The following is a 7,463-nucleotide window of genomic DNA, read 5'->3' as shown; positions in this document are numbered from 1 at the left end:
ATGTTGGTAATGCTTTCTCTTTACCTCCCAGGAATGTTAACACATCTTTTCAGTGAAAATGCTATGTTAAAGTATAAAACAAACTCAATGTATTATTATGCTGTGAGTGTTTTCCATACCACTTGTAAATCGTCACAAAAGCCTTCCCTGATTAATCATCTTCCCACCTTATTGTCATCTATGCATTTGAGTCCAATCAATAAATCAATATGCACTGAGCACTTACTGTGTGCAGAGCATTGTACTGTGAATCCCTACCTCCTAAGCCCTGTTACTCACTTCATATCCACAGCACTTACGTACATATTGCCTCCAGGATGTCTCCACCTGGATGTCGGCCCGCCACCTAAAACTCAACATGAGCAAGACTGAGCTCCTCATCTTCCCTCCCAAACCCGGTCCTCTCCCAGACTTCTCTATCACCATGGATGGCACGACCATCCTTCCCGTCTCTCGGGCCTGCGATCTCGGTGTCATCCTTGACTCGTCTCTCTCGGTCACCCCACACGTCCTATCCGTTACCAAGACCTGCTGGTTTCACCTATACAGTATCGCCAAGATCCGCCCTTTCCTCTCCACCCAAACGGCTACCTGACTGCTATGGGCTCTCGTTATATCCCGGCTAGACTACTGTGTCAGCCTTCTCTCTGACCTCCCTTCCTCCTCTCTCGCCCCGCTCCGGTCTATTCTTCACTCTGCTGCCCGGCTCATCTTCCTGCAGAAACGATCTGGGCCTGTCACTCCCCTTCTTAAACAACTCCAGTGGTTGCCTATCGACCTCCACTCCAAACAAAAACTCCTCACTCTAGGCTTCAAGGCTCTCCATCACCTTGCCCCTTCCTACCTCTCCTCCCTTCTCTCTTTCTACCACCCACCCCGCACGCTCCGCTCCTCTGCCGCCCACCTCCTCACCGTCCCTCGGTCTCGCCTATCCCGCCGTCGACCCCTGGGCCACGTCCTCCCGCGGTCCCGGAACGCCCTCCCTCCTCACCTCCGCCAAACTGATTCTCTTCCCCTCTTCAAAACCCTACTTAAAACTCACCTCCTCCAAGAGGCCTTCCCAGACTGAGCTCCTCTTCTCCCTCTACTCCCTCTGCCACCCCCCCCTTTACCTCTCCGCAGCTAAACCCTCTTTTTCCCCTTTTCCCTCTGCTCCTCCACCTCTCCCTTCCCTTCCCCACAGCACTGTACTCGTCCGCTCGACGGTATATATTTCCATTGCCCTATTTATTTTGTTAATGAATTGTACATCGCCTCGATTCTATTTAGTTGCCATTGTTTTTACGAGATGTTCTTCCCCTCGACTCTATTTATCGCCATCGTTCTTGTCTATCCGTCTCCCCCGATTAGACCGTAAGCCCGTCAAACGGCAGGGACTGTCTCTATCTGTTGCCGACTTGTTCATCCCAAGCGCTTAGTACAGTGCTCTGCACATAGTAAGCGCTCAATAAATACTATTGAATGAATGAATGAACATATTCTTATAATCCGCACCTTCCCCTATCCTTAATTTTTTTCAGTGTCAGTCTCCCCAGCTAAACTGTAAGCTCCTTATAAGAGGGATTGTGTCTACTTACTCGATGGTACTCTCCCAAGCACTTAGTACAGTGCTCTGCACAAAGTAAGCATTAAAATACCATTGAATGAATGGCAAACTTGTAAGGTTAATTTTTCCATTGACTCCAAGTGGAGGTGCAATTATTTAATAATAATAATAATAATGTTGGTATTTGTTAAGCGTTTACTATGTGCCGAGCACTGTTCTAAGCGCTGGGGTAGACATAGGGGAATCAGGTTGTCCCCCGTGGGGCTCACACTCTTAATCCCCATTTTACAGATGAGGGAACTGAGGCACAGAGAAGTTAAGTGACTTGCCCACAGTCACACAGCCGACAAGTGGCAGAGCTGGGATTCGAACTCATGAGCCCTGACTCCAAAGCCCGTGCTCTTTCCACTGAGCCACGCTGCTTCTCTAACAAAAGTCTTAATCAGGAAAATGTCTTCTGTTTTCTCTTCACCCCTGTACTCTTGTTACCCACATTTTTAGCCACAAGAGAATACCAACTGGCAGCACGTTTACTATGGAGTGCTAATTTCCGTGTTTCTTTTACTACATTTAGGGTGCATGGGTGTCTTCCCTAAATGGCACATGGATTAGATAGCTATCACCTTTTCATCATCAAAAAAACCTTTCCTGGCATTAGGTGCCAAACATGTGCTTGGAGAACAAAGCAAATTCAATATAATTGAGGTTCATGCCCTTGGAAACTTAGGATCTAAAATGGACAAACAACTCCTCTTGAATCCTGCCAAGGGACAAACCCAGAGGGCACAAACACTGACAAATAAACGTGTTTCAGTTAATAAAAGGAAAGGATTTACGTTCTCTGGGTTAGTTCAAGTGGTTTTTGTATAGTGGAAAATGGAAAGTATAAGTAGCATGAGAGAGTAAGTGGGAAGATAGGTGGGAGGGAGAAATCATGGTGTAGAGAGATTTGAATCATTTAAAAAGTCCAGTAATCAATCCACTGCAGATATCCGTTCTTTTCTGAACACTAGTCAAAGCTGTAGGAACTGTCCCTTTAGAGGGCTTCTTTGCAGAGTAGCCATTTGTTACCACACTGGTCACTGTAGTTAATAATAATAATAATAATGTTGGTATTTGTTAAGCGCTTACTATGTGCAGAGCACTGTTCTAAACGCTGGGGTAAACACAGGGGAATCAGGTTGTCCCACGTGGGGCTCACAGTCTTAGTCCCCATTTTACAGATGAGGGAACTGAGGCACAGAGAAGTTAAGTGACTTGCCCACAGTCACACAGCTGACAAGTGGCAGAGCTGGGATTCGAACTCATGAGCCCTGATTCCAAAGCCCGTGCTCTTTCCACTGCGCCACGCTGCTTCTCTTGCGTTCTCTCCTAAAGGAAACTGGGGCAGTTGCTCTGCCCCAGGCCTGCTTTTTAACTCATTCATTCAATCATATTTATTGAGCGCTTACTATGTGCAGAGCACCGTACTAAGCGCTTGGAAAGTACAATTCGGCAACAGAGGCAGTCCCCACCCAACGACGGGCTCACAGTCTAGAAAAGGGGACAGACAATAAAACGAAACAAGTAGGCATCAAAAGCATCAATATAAATAACTCAAATTATAGGTATATACACATCATTAATAAAATTAATAGAATAATAAATATGTACGTATATACCCAAGTGCCATGGGGGCATACTGAAGGACCGTTTTGACAATTGGTGGTAATAGCTGGAATGAAATCTCACCAGACTGCTGGCTTAATCAGAAGCTCAACTGGAGGCAGAAGTGGAGGGCAGTCATAGGTGGTGGGTTGACAAGATTTAGGAGACCCCTCCTGAAATCCTATCCTGCCCCTGGGACAGTTTAGAAAGCCCGAGCCCCGTGGCCAATGTGCAAATGTATCACCAGAGTCTCATGTATTAAAAGACTGCCCTGTTATTCTTAGGCTGGGTAAGGACTTACATTGTTGAGCTGAGAGTGTAAATCTAAAGGGAAACAAGGTGCAAATAGAACAGGGAACTTCAGCCTTCCCATCTTCCTCCTGTGACTTTCCCTATATTGCTCAGGCAGGTTGATTCAGCCACTTGATTCCGTGCCAAAAATCAGGCTGATAGTAGAAGTCAGAGATTGGGGAAGCCAGCAAGGCCCAGCTGCTGTAGCTGTGAGTTTTTGGTAGGGGTGAGTTTTTGTGGTTGGAGCAGGGCCCAAAGAGGTCAGTCACCTATTTCATCCTACCTTATTATTCATACTACCCACTGTACCCTTGTTCTTCTCCTTGATCCCACCCCTCCCATTACTGCCTGTCTTTCCTTTTCAAGTGGATGCTTGGTGAGACCAGTGTAAAGATGCTTTTGAGAGTAGTGTAAATATTGTCGATTGACCCAGAATGATTACGTCTAAAACTAAGGTGTGCTCTTCACAGTCTGAGCCCACGCTTGTAGTTGGGGCACCCAACACGACCACAAGGACACTGCTAGACACTGCTCGCTTTGGTTTGGGCTACTTGAAGTGTGTTATTAGCCAGTCAGCAGTATTTACTGAACACCTGCGGGGCTGTGAGGGCTATAGAAGAAAACGTCCTGGTCCCTGCCTCTGAGAAGTTTCCACCCGAAGCAGGGGGAACGGGACACAAACACACAAACAAAGACGCATACAAATAAGAGAAATTTGAGGAAAATGATAGAAACAAAGGTATAAGTGACTTCAAAACATGAACAGAAACAGTTACTTAAGCTCAGAACTGGGCTACCCAAGCAAGTCCAAATAAGAGGGGGCTCCATTATTAGAGGTGTGTGGGGGTTGGCGGGGAGATATAGATCACATCCCACCCCAACCTCTTCACCCGGATCTCACTTGCTTCTAAAGGATTTGAATTCTAATATAATAATAATAATGACATTTGTTAAGTGCTTACTATGTGCTAAGCACTGTTCTAAGCGCTGGGATAGATACAAGGTAATCAGGGTGTCCCATATAGGGCTCACAGACTTCATTCCCATTTTATAGATGAGGGAACTGAGGCCCAGAGAAGTTAATTGGCTTTCCCAAAGTTACACAGCTGACAAGTGGCAGAAGAGGAATTAGAACCCAAGACCTCTGACTCCCAAGCCCAAGTTCTTTCCACTAAACCACGCTGCTTCTCCCCAAGGGAACTCTGGGATTCCTTTCTCTTGCACCATGGAGCTGCTTTGGAGCAGAGGGGGCTCTATCTGCTCTGTTCCTTGGTTCTCCAAAAGTCATTCTGATTCTGGCTCACTCTCTCCCCACCACATCTCATCTGGAAGCACCCAGGATTATGCCTCATAAAAGGCAGAGGAAGCAGTTACACTGGCTCTCTCCAAAGATGCCTACAAGCTCAGATGTACACCTCTTCCCATCAATGTTCTTTCTTGGTTTTTTACACACACCAGGTCTCTAATTTAGGCTTTTCATTTAAGAAACGTATTGCAGGTTTATTTTTCTGATTTAGTAGCAGCTCTGTTGTGTAATGCACAGGCAGAGAGAACACAATTGAATCTGAGGGCAAGTACATTTTGTCTCTTGCCCACATGGATACTTTTTTCCCCTTTGAAATAAAAACGGCTAAAAAAGAATGGGAAAAATACCCAAAGGGGCGAATAAAGGCAACACGACAGACAGTTAAAGGCAAGCTCACCAGATTTATAATAGCAGTGGACACCAGCATCCTTCCCAGACAACAGCTCATTTAGCCGAAATACTTGCATTGCAGGAGAGACCCAGGTGATTTTTCTTTAGCAAATAATAGACATGGCTATTAATAAGCCAGAGAAGCTATTGCTACCTATTTCACAAATTGATAATAAATTGTACTTTCAAAGGTGAAATTACATAATCCAGACAGGCATGCTGAGACAGCAGAAAACCTCATCCTATACAGAATGACTAAAACAGAAGAATTACTGTAGTCCAATTTAATAAATTCATAGCCGTTCTCTAATAGTACTAGCCGAAGCTGAATGGTGTCAGTGGTTCAGTTCCCATAAAAGGCATATTCTCTTATTACAGAAACTGATTTTATTAACGATTACAAAATTCTGGCTTGCTTTCTGCAGAGAACCCAGAGAGTGAAAAGGTTTCATTTTCATACAGCTGTGCGGGAACCCTACCTGTACACACAGTCATATTTCATGCTATCATGTTTCAATAACTCCAGTGTGTCCCTTGTGTCAGGGGTTCAGATTGCACAGTAATAATAATAATAATGATGATAGTATTTGTTAAGTGCTTACTATGTGACAAGCACTGTTCTACAAGTACTTTATACTTCCTTGTGAAACCACACTAGATCAATTAATCACTGGTGTCCACTGAGCACTTACTATGACCTTCATTGTGGGTAGGGAATGTGTCTGCTTTTTCTTATATCGTACTCTCCCAAGCGCTTAGTACAGTGCTCTGCACCCAGTAAGCGGGCAATAAATAAGATTGAATGAATGAACACTGTAGTACGCCCTTGAGAGAGTACAGTACTGTTGGTAGACATGGTCCCTGCTCTGAAGGAGTTAATAACCTAACAGGAGAGACAGACAGTACAGAGAGGGGAAGCAAATTATATTTAAGTGCTTTTTTGGGGGGGAGTGGGGCATACCAAAATGCTTAAGGGGTGGGATTAATTGCCTGGGGAGGAAGTAGGGAGAAGGAATAGGGTATAAGAGTAAGAATTTAGGCCCAGGAATCAATCATATTTGCTGCATGCAGAGCACAGAACTGCAACTGGAAGAGTACATTTAAATTGACACATTCACTGTCCACAAGGAGCTTACAGTTTAGAAAGGGAGACAGACATTAAAGTATTGAAAAGCACATAAGTGCCATGGGGCTAAGGGTGAGGTGAATATCAAATGCTTAGAGAAGCAGCATGGCTTAGTGGATTGAATGAATGAATAGAGCATAGGCCTGGGAGTCAGAGAGAACTGGGTTCTAATCCAGGCTTCACCGCATATCTGCTGTGTGACCTTGGGCAAATCACTTAAATTCTCTGTGCTCAGTTCCTTCATCTATAAAATGGGGATTAAGACTGTAGGCCCCATGTGGGACAGGGACTCTGTCCAATCTGATTAACTTGTACCTACCCCAGCGCTTAGAACAGTGCTTGGCACATAGTAAGCCTTTAACAAGTACCAGAAGGAAGAGGAACTAGAGGAAAAGAGGGCTTAATTGGGGATGGCCTCTTGGAGGAGTTGTGATTTTAATAAGGTTTTAAAGGCGGAGAGAGTGGTGGTCTGTCAGATATGAAGGAGGAGGGAGTTTCCATGACAGAGGGAGGATGTAGGCAAGGGGTCAGTAGTGAGATAGACACAACTGAGGAACAGTAAACTGACGTTAAAGGAGCTAAGTATGCAGATTGGGTCATAGTAGGAAATCAACAAAATAAGGTAGGAGGGGATAAGTTGATGGAATGATTTAAAGCCAAAAGTAAGGAGCTTCTGTTGGATGTGGAGGTCTAGAAATTTCAAGTAATAGAAATTCCTGAAGAGTAGGGAGACATGCCACTCTCCGAGTCGCACCTGGAGAGTTTCCAGTATTCTACCAGTCTTGACTACGGGAGGGAGAGTCAAGCAGAGGCATATCCATTCCATTCCTAGCTTGGGCAGTGGCTAGTGAGTGGAAGGTCATCTGCTACAAGTCAAAACTCACCTGGGCTGGGCACCAGCGGCATGGGAGAGAGTTGAGGGCGGAGACTCAAGTTTACTGCACTTCTGTATTTTAACCAAGAAAACTCTACTGATACACTACCAGAACGATTGCAGTTGGAGGTGGGGCATTCTGGGAGTGATGTGTCCAGGGCATCGTTACAGGTTGGCAATGACTCGATGGCATAAGGCAAGACAAGGGAGACATGGACTGAAAGTTTGATTTTGCTTTTTTTATTATTCGAAAGCAGGGTGAAATATGGACCAGAGTGGGAAG

General features: G+C 45.0%; 1 non-coding gene across 1 annotated transcript; it reads left to right on the top strand.

Moving 5' to 3' along the window:
* The first annotated feature begins 7,044 nt into the window (after positions 1-7,044).
* Positions 7,045-7,180, top strand: LOC114815879. Its single transcript, XR_003763680.1, has one exon. It is a non-coding gene; the product is annotated as a small nucleolar RNA SNORA7 (small nucleolar RNA).
* The last annotated feature ends 283 nt before the right edge of the window (positions 7,181-7,463 follow it).

Source organism: Ornithorhynchus anatinus, chromosome 12 (assembly GCF_004115215.2).
Source record: "Ornithorhynchus anatinus isolate Pmale09 chromosome 12, mOrnAna1.pri.v4, whole genome shotgun sequence".
In the NCBI taxonomy this organism is placed as follows: Eukaryota; Metazoa; Chordata; class Mammalia; order Monotremata; family Ornithorhynchidae; genus Ornithorhynchus; species Ornithorhynchus anatinus.
The sequence above is the reverse complement of the archived record's forward strand: the minus strand, read 5'-3'. Positions and strand labels throughout refer to the sequence as shown.